This window comes from Accipiter gentilis, chromosome 30 (genome assembly GCF_929443795.1).
Source record: "Accipiter gentilis chromosome 30, bAccGen1.1, whole genome shotgun sequence".
Classification (NCBI taxonomy): domain Eukaryota; kingdom Metazoa; phylum Chordata; class Aves; order Accipitriformes; family Accipitridae; genus Astur; species Astur gentilis.
Genome location: NC_064909.1, coordinates 16,916,305 through 16,933,099, shown reverse-complemented (window position 1 = coordinate 16,933,099; position 16,795 = coordinate 16,916,305). Strand labels below are relative to the sequence as shown.

General features: G+C 40.9%; 1 protein-coding gene across 1 annotated transcript in view; it reads right to left on the bottom strand.

Moving 5' to 3' along the window:
• ALK (ALK receptor tyrosine kinase) overlaps positions 1-16,795 on the bottom strand; it is a 318,128-nt gene that overhangs the window by 80,963 nt on the left and 220,370 nt on the right. The gene's annotated exons all lie outside the window — the stretch shown is intronic.

Genomic DNA, 16,795 nt, shown 5'->3' with positions numbered 1-16,795 from the left:
GGTTGAAATCCTGCAGCCTGTTCTGTGGTACTTCTCAAGAACACCACAATATGCATAATAGATTTTTAGTTGTATGTGAAGTTACTGCTAGACTGACAGTCCTGAAGACTGACATCCTCTCCATCTAGCTCAGGAATAACATGGCTGCATGGTTTGGAAAGAACACGAGTTTTCATCATACCCTCCCGTTGACATGTATTACCTATGACTTGGATATATCACGTTGTCATATTCTCTCTGCAAAAGAGAAAACAGTCTGATCTGTACTTGTAGTTTTCTTTCTCTTCTATAACCACTCCTGCTCCTGCATTCTGCACTACCCTCCCCTTGAGCCCATGAGTCAGAGAGCCCACAGCAGAATACATCTACCAAGATACAAAAATCACTAATTCATTTTACCTATGCTAAGCGGCAAAAGGCAGCTAGCAATGTGGAAAGGGGCCAACTCTTATAAAATGAGGTCACTGAACATTACCATCAGAGGCCAGTATCATCCATTCAGAAATGATCTTGAGTAGTCCCTTAGCACCATCCTTTTCTGGAGGCGCTTGATTCCCTTGACAGCTGAGAAGTCAGAGATCATCTAGCCTGATGGGTATAATTTTCCTTACTGTAGGAATTCTCTCACCCAGAGGTCTTTGATTGTAGCCAAGTGAGATACTTAAAAAAAAAAAAAAAAAAAAAAAAGAAAAAAAAGGACTTGTCCTAAGAGACACATGCTCTAGATCAGCCACCTGGAGGAGGCAGGAATTAGTTCAGTAACATCCTACAGACAGTATATATGGAGGAGGCCAAGCTTGAGAAGTGCAAGAGCCCCCTCCACAAAAATCTGGGTGTAGATGCAATTTGCTGAAACCTTCCTGAGTCTCTGCAGAGATGTGTTTCCAGTTCACTACTCCTAGAAGGCAAGCCTAGAAGTATGAAGAGGTCTGTGCTGTGAATTCCCCACTGCAACAACTCCTGCCCTATCTCACATTAAATGGATAAATGCTCAAGATTAAACCAAAGTCTCTGGGCAGAGTGAACCATTGTTTGCCTAACTCACCTGTGCTTGCTACAGAGTGCAGCTATATCATGTTCTCTGGTACTACAGGGAGCCGGGAATCACTGGTGATTCAATTAGATGTGCACTTGATACTTTTATTTATATTGCCTGCCAAAACTAAAAATTAATGAAGCATGTAGGAAAACAACCACTATTTCTCTTCAAGCTTATTTTATGGTGCAAATCAATTCAGGAGTGGGGGGAATACATGCCAAACCTTTTTAATAAAGGACCCCAGCTCCTGAAAAGAGTGCTCTGTGTTATTGTCAGCTCCATTTTTTTGACTACCTTAGAGCAATTCTGGCTTGCTGCATACAGGCTCCACAGTGCCCTTGTACTTCAGTTAGGGTCAAGGCTGACTAGAGAGGAGAGCTTTGCAGAAAGAATAGACCAAGTAACTCAGAGCTGGTTGCTGACAATTTCTGCAGGCCCCTTGGTAAGGATTTCAGGCAACGAGAAGGTATCTTCCTTGGCTTTGCCATGCTCCTTGCAAAAATGCACTCTTTAGAGACATCACTGAGAGCCTTCCCTATGTCAGATGCAAAGCTCTGTGCAAGTCACAAGCCAGACACAGTGGGTTCAGGTCAGTATGCAAATGGATGCTAGAAAGCTGTAAGAAGCGATTCTGGTAACTCAGTAGGTGATCCCTTTTCCTAGTGATATTCAATGAACCTGTATGGCACCGTGTTGCTGGAAGTACCACCTAAAGAAAAGTTAAGAGACATGACCCAGAGCACTTCCATGATGTTAGTAACACCATGACACTCTTAAAAATTCTTCAAGTCCTACTCAAATTCAGAAGTACTTTTGTCTCTCTGAATTACCCCACAGACAGTTTTGAACCCCATGTTTATCACCAACTCTCATGTCCCACTCAGACTACCTGCAGTCCTTTCAGCAATGTCCGTGTTTTATCCCAGCAGCTGCTGGGATACAATATCCAGAGATTCAGAGGAAGGGCTATTGTAGGCAATGGAGTTGTTCTGTTTACTCAATCCACTGTAACTTTGTAAAGGCACTCTGTTTTCCAAGTACATGACTGCATTAACACCAATTATATGGAACCAAGGCATTTAAGAGCACCTACTGTCTTCCCAGGTGTCTTTGTTGCAGCCCAGGAGCACAAATCTCCTGAAGTCAACTGAGTGTAGTATTTAAAAGATGTCAGTTGCAACTAGACATGAAGCAATTCCAGAAGCTTACCCTCCAAAACAAACCAGCAGATTTGCATGCTCATTCATCTCTGCAAAGACAGGGCTCGAATTAGCTCAGATTAGCATTAGACACGTATATACATGCTCCTTGTATAGGTTAGAGAACACAAATAGCAAAGCTGCAGCCTGGGGAATGGCTGGGTTCTGTGACAGTGCATGATTTATTCCTGTCTCCCGTTTGCTTGCTTACTGTGTGCACAATGGCAAAATGAATTGGATAAAGGAGATGATTAACTAGTAAAACAAATAGATAACCAAAAAAGCCCAAACACAAATGACCGTTTTAATGGGTCACTTGATGCAGATGTTTGCATCCAAGCTCAAGGAAACTTAATTTTTAATTAAAATATTTTGTAACAAAAATAGACATTTGATCTTTTCATTTCCCAGCCCCTATCACTCCTGGCAAGGTGAGCCAGAGTGACCTGGATTGCCGAGTGAAGTGGCTGCAACTCACACACAGAAGATGTGTAAGGAAAGGAAAATGGATGGTATCAAATAAGTATCAAAGTAAAATTTGTGGGAGACATCCTTTATATTTACAGCAGTGTTTATGTAGCCAGTGGCATCCATAAATTATAGCAGTCATTAAGCTGTACCACGGCTGGCTTGGAGTCTTATAAATCATTATTTAAACAGCAACATTAAACAAATGGCATTTCAGAGTCTAAATTGAAAGGAGAAACAAACAACTCCTTGGGGAACAAGTGCTGACTTTGTACCTCACAGGTCCTGCTTCTGAACACAGTCTAGCCTTGGCAGTGTTCAAATCCAGTACCAGACCCCAGACTCAAATGACAGCCCATGCTTTTGGACTTAGTTTCCATACAGCAGGATGGAAAGGGGAAAATCAAGCAACTTACTGCTCAGACTGTGCGACCAAAGGGGATGTGTTTCACTCCTCAGCAAATTTTCTCTGGACTTGGGTTGCCTCTTCTCTCCTTCCTTCTCCCTTAACCAGCACAGAAATCAAAATGCACTGGCAAGCTCTGACAAATCTGTCTCTGAGGAACGTGGCCAGAAAGACTGTGATGTTTGATCACTGCAAAATGGGAACCTTCAACTTACTGCCACCACACTTTGCCAGGTGGGACGTAAGACTGAAAATTCTTACAGGCATTCACAAAGATATCCCTTATCTTGCAAACTGGCTATGCTGCTAATTAACATGCAGGATTAATCAAGCTGAACATAATTATAACTTCACGTGTTACATTCAACTTCTCAGGCCATAATTTTTAATGCTACTGAAAGCTTTTGGGACCAACAGAGTCAGGTAAAGCCCTCCCACTCAGCACACATTAAACCAAGAGAGCTTAATAGGACAGTACTTGGTGGTTGTTTGAAAACCTTGTCATTTGTACTCTGCAAAAAAATAGGTGAACAGAAATTGCAAAGACCTGGGATGAATGTGCACCCTTGTGCACATTTTACCAACAAGCAGCTGCTCTCTGGGCTATCCCTGAGAAGGCTGGTTGGACGCAGCTGAATTGACTCCAATGGTTCTTGGGGCAAGACCTTGTATGCACACAAGGTGGGAAACTTCAATTTTTAATTGCATGTACATAGTGAGAAATACCTATCCATGGAAATCCACCATGCTTATTTCACCATATGTGCTACCTCTCAAAAAAGAGAACCTTTCCTTCCATTTAATTACACCTCTTAAAAAAAATTTCTGATGATGTAGTGCTGCAGGCTAATGTTCCTCCACTAAATGCTGCTAAAAATCAGGGATTGTGCAACCTCACTGACAATACTTGTCTGTCACAAGTATTTGTCATTAACTTCTCAATTTCATCTGCTCCTCGTTTGGTTTGAGTTCAAGGCCTTGACTCAGAGATATTTAAAAAGAGAGTACTTGGGGGATTTAAAGGTTGTGTGAAACAAAGGAAAGCTGCTGTCTAGCTATAAAAGGATAGTGAGAATTCTGGGGAGTTTCTAATTATTGACCCTTCTTTAACTCGCCATTTCTGATGGGCACGTCATTTCTTCACTCTTCATCCTCCAACCCTCCAGCCTTATAACAGCACAGACATTTGAAGGCTGATGGCTCACTTGGTGCTGAGGATAGCCATATTCCAGGATAAAGTAAATTTTCTATTGCTACGAGTCATTAATACCCCTGCTTTCACCATTACAGAAGTTGGAAGGTATGAAATAAAGGAGGTAGGAAAGTGAAAGAGAGAAAGACGAGTTCACGTTTAAGGCACCTGAAGCCATCCTTGGCAAATGGCCATTAAACTCCAACATGATACAGGGCAGATCACATAAATCAAAACTTTCACAGCAAGCTACACTGCCCTTATTTTCCAGGCACTCACCCCAGGACACCTGTTCTCAGATCTGCAGAGAAGCCAAGCGGTCGCAGCTGCAAATGACACCAGTGAGAGAGATACTTGGAAAACATGATGACCTCAAAAAATGCTTTGAAAAAAGATTAGACTCCTGGTTTCTCACACCAGGCAGCCAAAATTAGTCAACACTTCATAATTTCTGACTTTAATCTTTGCAACAGCACTGTTACTGTTGCTGTCACTGCCTAAGGATGCAAGTGAAGCCACATTTGTAGGAGGCGGCGATCTCTTTTTATGAGACTGCCTGATACAGGCAGAAAAAGCAGCCCATGTTTGTATATGCCTGAAAGCTTGCCCATTTTTCCAGTTACATAAATTTGCTTTAATCTTCTTATTTCATTTCCTATACATAAAATGGGAATAAACTCATCACAAGAGCTCTGTGATGTTCATTTCATTAACATTTGTGAGGAACTAAGATGTTATGATAACAGAGCCATGAAAAAACCTGTAAGGAAATTATTTACTGTTTTCACAGTGCAGTTTGAATAATTTACAGTATAAAATGAACAGGGTGATACATTTGATGAAGGCAGGATAGAGGATAGTAAATAAATTCCCACTGAGGGAGCACCCCTTGCCCTGCACGTTAGGGGTACAGCATTCCCACAGTGAGCTACTCCAAGGCGAGAAATCTTGCTCATTAGAGCCACATAGAAACAGAATTTTCATTTCACAGAAAATGTCAACATTTCAAAATGTTTCTAACCACAAAATAAAAATGCTCAAATTTCTCACAGAGCAAAGGTTTCAAAACAAATCTGGGTTGGAAATACTGACTTAAGAGGTTTCAACACATAACTAAATATTGTCATAAACCCAAGAAATTGGAAAACATGTGAATTCAGACAAAGATAACATGTTGGGCAGGAAATTCAAGTGGAAACTTACTGGTTTGGAACTCACTCATGTCAATAATTCAGCCAGCTCAGTTCTAATGTGCTCTCCCTCTCTGCTGCTTCTGCTGTTTCAAAGTAGGAATGTTATGCTTAGTAAACAAATTCTAAAACATCTGCTCCTTCAGCCTTGCCTAATGCCAGTATGATTGCTAACACCAGAGAAAGCTTCACAGCACACCTGAGGAGCTGGTACTTGTTCACTGCCATGTTTCAGTAGCATGAACTTTCTGCAGAGCTATACAGCATTTAGACTAGCCATGCCCTCTGCGTTCTCTTCAAAATGCTTTTGACCAGGTCAGGCTACTTTTCCTACCTTTTGATTGAATGACTTCCCAATGTTGATGTTGGTGTGATGTAGCTTTCCTGAATTTACAGCAACAACTAGCTTCCTTAAAACTATAATGAAAAAAGAATGTGGAATAAGAAAGTTATATTTCACACTTTCTCATTTTTCAATTAGGGAAGTTGACTGAGGATCTAGTATTTATCTTCATAGCTCCTGAGACAACAAATAATTGCTGAGCACAATAAATAACATGATAATGTGTTTCCCTATTAATCTTGCACAAAATCTAGCTGCTTTTTTATTTTTGTTAGGGTACATGGTAACATGTATTTTTTCCTGTGATTTGCTTACCAATGAATACGCAGCTCCAACAGCACATCCAAAAATTAATAGTAAGCAAGTAAACAGCAGCAGTGAATTTTACGAAGGAAGTGTGATTTTTCCAGCATGTAGTAGTACCTACATATTCTGTGGTATCTACAAAATTGAAAAGGGTCAAAAGAGATGGAAAATACTCATTACCAAATACCTATGAAACACTGCATGCACAGTCATTGGACTTTTTTTTTTTAAAATTTCATCTCACACAGCAGATCTTTAAGGTTTTCATCCCTAAATATGAACATCCTGACTTAAAATAATGCAATGGGATAGAGTAATTTTGTTAAAATCCCAAACCTCATTTCTTTTGGTTGCTGTTTGTTGCCCCTGTTTCAATATCAGACTACATTTGCTATTTGATTCCCTTTTCTCTCAGGTACCTTTGCATCTTTGTGAGATTAAAAAATCAACAAAACACACCCTACCCCCAATTTTTCATACCTCATCTAAAAGCAGTGATAACTATATTTGTAACACTAAACTACTGCTTAAAAAGAGACCAAAACACCTTTTCTATGATTTTCTGTGAATTTTTCAAAATACAAATCTTGGAGAGGGAAAATAAAAAAGGTCTAACTTCTACTATTAGCTCTGCCATTCCCATCAGACCTCTCTGGGTCTGAATAGGCGTGGAGACCAGCTCTTATCAGCCAGCAACCTCACCCAGGGGAAACACTGGCCAGACTGATTGCTAGCTCACTGGAAGGTGAATGCCGCTTGCCACATGCAGCGGACACTGACAAAATCGTGAGGTGGTTAAGATCCCTAAGCTTATTTATAGGCAACAGGAGCAGATTTAACATGGGTCCACTCTCAACATCGGGCATGGAACTGAATATGAAATAAAACAAGGCTATTGGAGAAAGTATATGAAAACAGTGCTTCCAAACTTCATGCGTGTCTCTTGGGTAAACTGTAAGAGCTGATTAGATAGAAACTACATGTAATTTTCCACATTTTGCTTCTTAGAAGGCTTGGTTCAAATCCACTTTCAATTATTAAAGTAAGTTTTATCTTTGCCTATTCAGGTTCCCCAGTTCCAAGCACAACCAACACTGCCACTGCATTGTCCGACATATACACAGTGGATTTTTAAAAATTCTTGGTTCTTAAACACACCACAACAAAAAAAAACCCAAAACATCAATAACATTTTAAAGATGAGGAAACTGAGGTACACATCAACCAATTTTAATTACTTAAATGAGACTGTAAATTCCCCAACCAGACAAACTCTCTGACTCCTGTTCAAACCTCTACCAGTTAGACTGAAGTTGCGCAGATCCAATAAAAAAGCCACAGAAAGGAGAGACTGGAGAAGATTGCTTGGCTCATTGAAAGCTGATTCCACGTGGGTCAGATATAACCTCTCTCTGAATCTTGCAGTAATCCTCAGTAATCTCTCAGTCATGCACTTTTAGCACTGTCAAACCAGTCAACAGAGGTATATTTGTGTGCCTTGTCAGGAAAAACACAAATAGAGGTATGACACTTAATTGCATTCAAACATCATTTTAGATAGGAATCATATTTTTCATTTCTAAAATGCAATTCTGCTTCTATACCTGTTTAAAGCAGTATCTCTCCTTTAGCTGTCAGCAGTATTAAATTAAGGTTTATGACCTTACTGCAGATCAGTTGCTGGGGTAGATGGGCGGAATAACACAAATCAGCACAATCACAAGCATACGTATGTGGTCCCTTTGAGTAGGGTGCAGTCATGCACCCTCACATCACAGCCAAATGCTTTACTGTGCAAAGCAGTGGCCCCAGAGTGGAAGAGCAATAGTTGTTCCAGGTAGAAACAGAAGCTTGCTGAGAAGAAAGTTGCATATTGTGCCCCTCTCCACTGTGCCAACCTCCGCGAAACTCTGCAGGTATGTAAGTGCAACAAATTGTCATCAAGGAGCTAATTTTCACTTTGTTCAAAAACCAAGCAATGAACAACACCTCAAAAACTCAAAGCATAAACAAAATGAAATTGCACATGAGCACTTTCTGTGAGGGAGAGCAATAGTATTGGTGACACATAACAGGTTTGCCACTGGAAGGGACTTAATGTGGATAGAGGCTATCCAGCTTTCAGTTCAGGGAAGTAAAAGGAAACACTGCAGTTTTACTCTACCTCCACACATCCCTGATCATCAGTATGTTGGTGGATGCTATGACTCACTGGTGACTCTTCCAGCTGAATGCACTGAAAACTGCCTACATCTCAGTGCTCTGAAGGGATGGAGAAGTTAGCAGTTCTTTGCTCTTGTGTATCAGGCTGTGCTTCAAGGCCTTGCTACACTTGAATGAAATTATCCCAGGAGCAAAGCTGCTGAAGGTCAGTGGTCCTCAACATCAAAAAAAGCCTGGAGAATGACTCCTTCCTGGAGTCCATGTCTCTGCCGGAGGATCTCTGCTAACCCTTGAGCATGCAGAAGACTTACAAATTGGGAATGCTTACAGAAAAGAACAGATGTCGGCAAAGAACACAGTGATTAGCTCTGTGTAAGCCAAGGTACATACTGAAGATATTAGGGAAAGACATAAGAAGGAATGACATTACAATTCCAAGACGGCCACCCAGGTTTCAGGCAGTCTCTCTACCGTCTCATGACATGCTAAAAGACACTTTGGTTAATGCTTTCTATGCAAGATCTCTTTCCCAAACATATACTGAGGTGCAGAGAGATTTGTAAGAGTTGACCACTGTCATTACTCAGAATTACCATGCCCTGAGGATGAGATGCCTGTGGGTTGCTAGCCATAGTAGAATAGCTAGAAAAATGTTAAATAATATTAAAATAGCTTTTTAATTCTTTTTGATACTGTGATAGGAATTTAATAAAACAGTTGCTATGTGTAAAGACAGATCAAGGAGACAGAACATCTTGCATCTCTCCGTGACTCTACATTTTCTCTAAGATCTTTACCCTTTAGTGAGTAGACTGTGCAATCAAACTCTCAGAAGATTTTACACAATTACTCAGAACTGACAGTCTTTTACAGTTCTCGTCTTCAAATTTGGTACCATAAAATGTATGCCAACTCAAAATATTCCTTTATATCCACTTTGTCAACAAGCTTTCTGTTGAGAGCAAGCTCCCCTTCAAGGTTCTTCCAATCCCTCTTACCCCCATTTTGCTAACTGATTCAGTTGGCTATTAATTAATCTCTTAACTATCATCAGCAATAGTATTAAATTCTCACAAATGTGCTACTGCTGTTATTAAGTAAAATGCTCCTCTCAGCTGGATAGGTTTCAGCAAAGCATAACACCTTGTTGACTCTAGATAAATCTATTTATACAATGCAGATGTTCCTCTTCCTGGCAGACAAATCCTTTATAACTAAATCCTTTATAACTGCAAAATAATTCATTTTACAAGATAGAGAAGTAGGAGGACACAGAGTTTACTGCTCTTCTTCATCAAGACCTAGCAAACATAAACATTTGGGTAGAAAACAAGTAATAAAAGAGAATATGAAACAGGGGCTGCTAGCCCCACTGCTTGACCAACCTGATCTCCTTCTATGACCAGGTGACCCGCCTAGTGGATGAGGGAAAGCCTGTGGATGTTATCTACCTCGACTTCAGCAAGGCCTTTGACACTGTCTCTCATGGCATACTCCTTGAGAAGCTGGCATCTCATGGCTTGGGCAAGTGTACTCTTCGCTGGGTGAAAAACTGGCTGGATGGACGAGCCCAGAGGGTTGTGGTGAATGGGGTGAAATCCAGTTGGCGGCAGGTCACAAGCGGTGTTCCTTAGGGCTCGGTGTTGGGCCCTGTTCTGTTTAATGTCTTTATCAATGATTTGGATGAGGGGATTGAGTGCAACCTCAGCAAGTTGGAGATGACACCAAGTTGGGAGGCAGGGTCGATCTGCTTGAGGGTAGGGAGGCTCTACAAAGAGATCTGGACAGGCTGGATTGATGGGCTGAGGCCAGTCGTATGAAGTTCAACAAGGCCAAGTGCAGGGTCCTGCACTTTGGTCACAACAACCCCATGCAGTGCTATGGGCTTGGGGAAGAGCAGCTGGAAAGCTGCCTGGCAGAGAAAGACCTGAGGGTGCTCGTTGACAGCCGGCTGAATATAAGCCAGCTGTGTGCCCGGGTGGCCAAGAAGGCCAACAGCATCCTGGCCTGTATCAGAAATAGTGTGGCCAGCAGGAGCAGGGAGGTGATTGTTCCCCTGCACTCGGCACTGGTGAGGCCGCACCTCAACTCCTGTGTTCAGTTTTGGGCCCCTCACTACAGGAAAGACATTGAGGTGCTGCAGTGTGTTCAGAGGAGGGCAACCAAGTTGGTGAGGAGCCTGGAGCACAAGTCCTGTGAGGAGCGGCTGAGGGAACCGGGGTTGGTTAGTCTGGAGAAAAGGAGTCTGAGGGGAGACTGTATCGCTCCCTACAACTACCTGAAGGGTGGTTGTAGTGAGGTGGGTGCTGGTCTCTTTGTCAGGTGGCTGGAGATAGGACGAGAGGAAATGGCCTCAAGTTGTGGCAAGGAAGATTTAGGTTAGATATTAGGAAAAATTTCTTTACTGAGAGGGTTGTCAGACATTGGAATAGGCTGCCCAGGGAAGTGGTTGAGTCACCATCCCTGGAAGTATTCAAAAAGTGAGTAGGCGGGGTACTCCAGGACATGGTTTAGTGGGCATGGTTAATGGTTGGACTTGATGATCTTGAAGGTCTTTTTCCAACCTAAATGATTCTACGATTCTAAAGCAAATGGGGTTAGTCTGACTTTGTGGCAAACAGGCAGAACGCTACCCATGAATCATTATGGGAAGGTCCAGAAAGAGAAGCAGAGCACATGGAAACAACATACAGAATCCAGCCCAGGCATACATGCATAGCATTCTGACTGACTTGGAGTCAAAAAATAATTAGGTATATAAGGAACTAAGAAAAGAGAAATATAAACCAGTTTCAGGAAACAGTGAAATTCTGTATACTGTTCACCAAAGATCTAGTGGATTGTGGTGCAGTTTCAAAGGCAATGTTGGGAAAAACCCCATCAGTTTAAGAGAGGGTTACAGTTAACAAGCTGTACAGAACAGGACTCACTCGACAGCACAAACCGCACACGCACAGTGAATAACAAAAAAGAACCACCAAAATTTCTTTTGGCCATAAAATGGACTAGGGGAGACCTAAAGGTACTTTACATTTACACGCGTCTATACTTGGTCTTGAAGTATCAATTTAAAAGACCAATAATGATTAACATTAATTTTCGTACGCATTTCATCAAGTCTTCTCTCTCAGCAGCGGCCATCTTGGGGAGGTCAGCCATCTTAGGGAACACAAACTCTTCCTGTTTTTTACTATGATACACTGGTTGCTCTGTATTTGTAATTCTATTCATCTTAAGTTGCCCATGGTCCTCTCCATGGTATAGTTAAGTTATACCGAGTGCAAAGGTGTTAGATACCCACTATATATTTTTACAAAGAGAACAGTTAAAATACCTGACTTCCAGCCCTCCTGGGGCTTTAACTTAATGGGATGTGGATGCAGTTCACCAGCTATAATGACTGTCACTGGCCAGCTACTCACATCACTGCAGTACCTCAAAGCCTGGAATGTAATCTGTAGTGCACAGGGAATCTACATTCAGAAAGTTTAGTGAAATACTATCAACAAAACCAACCACCCTGGAATTTGTACTTAAACCAGGAAAAATGCCTTGCCTCCTTTTCCAGGACTTCTTGATAAACAGCAGCAGGACTCTTATGCGGCAGTAGTTACAGTAAAGGCTCTCAACTCTACTTTGACCATGCCTCTCCCTTCCGTCCTGCAGGTAATTGCCGCTGCTTTTTAGTGAGCAATATAATTTTACAGGAGTCTGTCAATGAGGTATCACAAAGATGATAAAAGTGCCTTGCCCTAGCATCTAATATGGATAAAATCAATGATCCACTGTCCCACAGACAGTAGCATAGAAAGCTCAGAGGCCTCTGCACCCACAGAAGCCAGGCCTTTATGGGCAACAGCTGCTGCAGTCTCTGAAAGATTTTCAGCAGAACAGTAAAACAGCTAAGGAAACTAAGCCCTGGCAAAGACAGGGTGGCAAATCCAAATTATCGGCCCCCTGTGTGTGAAGCAATTTCAGCGCAGACAGTAGCAGTTCAAGATCTCTCTGCACTGCGAGAACTCATCCATCCTGCATCCGTTTTACCTCCCTCTCCTCTTCAGGCCAGTGACAATCCTGCTGGGAAGGTCTCTGGACAACTTTGTTCGTCTCTGCTAGCAAAAAGTAGAAGTGAGAGAAGAGAGAAGACTCACAGCAGTCACTAGGCCTCTTGCAGGTAGACCATGACTAAGTTACCAGCTCATCCAGGGTATTCTCGGAAATAAAAAGCCTGGCATCCTTTTCCCAATACCCAATAAAAGGAAGAAAGAATTAAATAATCAAGGACCAAGCACAAACCAGCCAAAACACGGGAGCCCAGCATCATTTTTTGAGGTACTTCAACCAGCGCTACATTTGTGTGTGCAGGGGCCTTGAATTGCTAGCAAATCACCTTCAGAAATGCTGCCTATCAAATAAGGAATCTGACGGTCAGGATTTTTAAATTGGCTCTTATGCTGTGACCTTGGATAAGTCTCTTCACTTCTTCAAGCTTCCATCTCGCTGCCCGTGACAGAAAGAAATAACACTTTGTGGGGGATATGTGGCCTCACTGTTGTTTAGAACTAGCACTAGGTGAATAGCTTATTTTTGTTTGCACAGAAAAAAATAATCTCATTTTTAAGAGCTATCTAAAATGAAAATGTCCCCTGTAGAAGAAAAATGTTTGCTCAGCATTACTCCAAAAGATTTTATTTGTTCTGAAATAAAATATTGGTTAGCTCCAGGAAACTTGTTACTGTTCAAAATTTGTTTCATTTCAGATATATCATCCCTCCTTTATGCCTTTTAACATCATTTCAAATAAAAAAATAAAAAAAATAAAGTCCAGGGTTAAGGTGTTATAATTTAGTTTCTTCCCTCACTTTTTTTGGTCAAAACACTTACTAACTTTGACCAGAATTTTGAATAGCTTAGTCCCACTAAGTTGCATTTTTAACAAACCTAGAGTGAAAATGGAGATGCTGCTTACCCTTGTGTAACACATGGAGGGTCTCCAGTGAAAGGCTATACTGAGCATATCACTAAATGCTAATCACAAGCATGGAGGGTGACAGAATCACTCTAGTCATTACCACATGCTAATGCAGCATCTGTCTGAGGAAGCCCTAGGTCATTTCAGCTTGGTCCTGTCCCCTGAAATCTACTCATTCAGACAGTGCACCAAAGACAACTTTTTACCATGTTAGCACTGGCAGGACTAACAACATTTCTCTCCATTTGGCGTGTATTAAAACATGCAAGTATTAGCAAAACACAGATTTAACTGAGGCAACCTCAGATTTGGTGAGTAGTTAAAACCAACCATGAAGCCTGCACAGTTCCACATGAGCACTGTGGAGGTATTACACTGCTATTGCCTTCTCAGTGAGCAGCAGTATGGAAAACAGTTAATGTAAACTCAACATTAAAAATTTCACTGACAATTAAGGTGACAGATTAAACTGATCTACATGCAATCTGCAAACTGATTTGGCATTCACTGATTAATGCAGTAAATTAGATACTAACATCTCACATGCAATGTTATAAATCACTAACTTCACTCAGCAATGTATATATGGTGTCAAACAATTTTTGATGCTGTGTAAGTTATTAATTTTTCCATAGGTGAAGCACTGAGTATCTATTACAGTTTTAGGATGAGATTATGAACAGTGACTTTCGATTTCTGACCAAAATTACTTCCAGACTTTGTCACTGGAGTACTTGATACTACTATAACTGCTCAGATTTCCAAAATTCAAGTGGAAATTGCTTTTCATATAGCAATAGAAACCTACCAGCACCAAGTCTGGACCCAAGCTTCTTAGTGTATTTGAAGGTGGAGAGATGCTTTAGAAATGTGATTTATTTCTCAAAAATGTGCTTTCAAGAAATGCTCGTCTCTGAGTTCTGCTGATACTCAATATAATACAGATCTGCTGCTTGAAGAAACTGCAGCAAGAAATGCCACAAGATCTAAGTATTTTGCTCAACTACTGGAAACAAGGCAGAGTCCCTCTCTTATGCTTTTCGATGGATGTTACTCTCCATACATCAACAGACCCCAAGTACTTTTAACTATACAGTCACAAATTCTCAAGGTGAAGGTATTTCTCTCCACAAATCCCAGGCAGCGCAAGGCTCTAGCCTTAGCAACAACACTTCAGCTCATGATTGTCAACACTAATGAGTTAAATTGGACTGTAATGAGATCTTGGAGTTATTTGTAGCTGTGGTACAGGTAAGTCCCTTTGGTTGCAGGCAGGCATCCTCCCCCAGCTGCATTGGCAGGAGAGGTTATTGTCTCCATCTGTTCAGGACCACTTTCCCTCCTGATCCGCTGATGAAGCAGCATGTGCAAAATACTCCCTAATTTATTTCAGGCAAAGTCACACAAGTAAGACCAGAACAACAGTTCTTACCTACTCAAGGATTTTATGTTAACCTCTCTCATTTTCAAATGGCAGCTGCTCTCTGGGCTGCATTAAAACATCTTACAGACTCTTGTGACCTGCTTAAAGATTAGAGGAGCAAAGCTGCAATACAGTGGTGCTACAAGGTAGAGCAGCAACTCAGTGACTGTGCTCTAGTCACTTTAAAAAAACATCATTCTAATACGTGAGATAATTCTGATACATGATAATATTCTTACCGTTCCATGCACAGCAATTTATGGAAGAAGGAATTTCCCTTTTTTAAAAGGGGCATACTGTGGAACATCAGACTGCTAACTCCCATTTCCTTTGCAGCTTCGGGAAAACTTGTAAACACAGCTTAGTCTTTATCTGAGATATTCAGCTCAAGTCTGCTTCTAAAACAAGGAGAACAGAAAAAAAAGCAACTGCAAGCACGCTCAAGTTCGGAGGAAGTTCTGTGTCAGTTTAGAACTGCACAAGAGGGACCTTTCTTTAAATCAAAGATGGAGATAAAAGGGTGTGTTTATGTACAGGAAATCATAGAAGCTTTTTTGCAGAATAGTATTTGAAATTATTAAAACACAATGCACATATAACCAAAAAAACCTAGGTACAATTGTCTGTTGAGAAAAAAATTTTGTTTTAAATTTTCCTAAAAAAGAAGAAACAGTGATTATGCTAATGTAATGGAATAGAAATTCCCTGACATGACTCTTAATGGTATATCATGCCTAAGAAGTCCTGTCAGTTGAAATTTGGGCTAGAACTCAATGATCTCCAGGAACTGGATTTGAAATGACTAACTCCTGAACGTAACCCAATATCTTTGCAGAAGTATGATGAATTAAAGTTCAAGGCAAATGCTGCATGTAATATAGATCTTAACCTCATTTAGAAGCAATGTTGTTTAAGGCTTTATTAAGGGATTGAGTTACTGCTTCTGCTTAAACAGAAGTGACAGAGGCATTCACAAGGGTAATAAAAATAAACAAGATAATGCAAGAGAGGGAATTGCACCTACTAGTAAGGAAGTAACTGAAAAAATAATGTGGATCTCCTATTACCACTCTTTGGAAAGCAGCATAGGACAAAATGTCCAAATGCAACTCAATTTAAGTAGATTTTTCAAAAAGCCTTTTTTGAGGTCTCCCATAAAGGAATGTGGTCAACAACAACAACAAAAATAATCAAAGCTTTTACATATAAGTGATTTTGTGAGGATGCAGAAAAGCAATATGATCTACAGGGCTCCATTAGAAGGCTCTTGGCTGCAGCTCTGCTTCTACCAACAACCACTTTTGACAAACCACTTCTGTATCTGAATGCTCTTCTGTGTGAAAGAACAGGTTTTGGGTTTTGTTTTTTTCTTTTTCTTTTTCCTTAGAAATATTCCTTCTTTTCTAGACCCTTTCATAAAGTACCTACAGAGGGTAAAAACCCAGGGCTGATTTCTGGTTTATAGCTTATACAGGTTTCCCAGAACAGCTGGTGGTTTTGTTTTTAGTGCAGACAGGCTTCTAGGTCTGACTGGAAGCATCCTGTCAAAGCTGCACAAATGAAGCTTCTTTTGGTAATGCTGGTATTGTAAAGTATTCCTGGATAGCACTATTAATCTTGGACTCAACAGCCATTTAATTTTTTTCAGGGTTTATCCTAACAGACTCTGAATAAACTCCTGCAAAATAATTACTGTAAAATGATTTATCTAGCATGCTAACCAGTGAGCACTGAGGATGTTCAACAGAAAATACGTTTCTTAAAGATTCCTTGCCTGACACTATTCATTCGAAAGTGAGGAATTGATGGGCAGACTTTATAGATTACAGGTATTAAAGCACCCACTGGCTTTAAAAGGATAGTTCTGTTAGAAATTCCAGGCTCCAATTCTTCAAGCAAAGCATTGTCCCCTTTCTGACACTCTGATGATGGTATGATGCTAAAGGTGGAATGAATTGCCCTCTGAAGTGCCTCTTTTTCTCTCTGTTGACTACAGAGGGACCCTACAGACTAGCTCTGACATGATGCCTAACTTTCAGATAGCTGAAGTCACAAAAGATGAATACCACCTTGTCTAACTTCATACAACAAAGC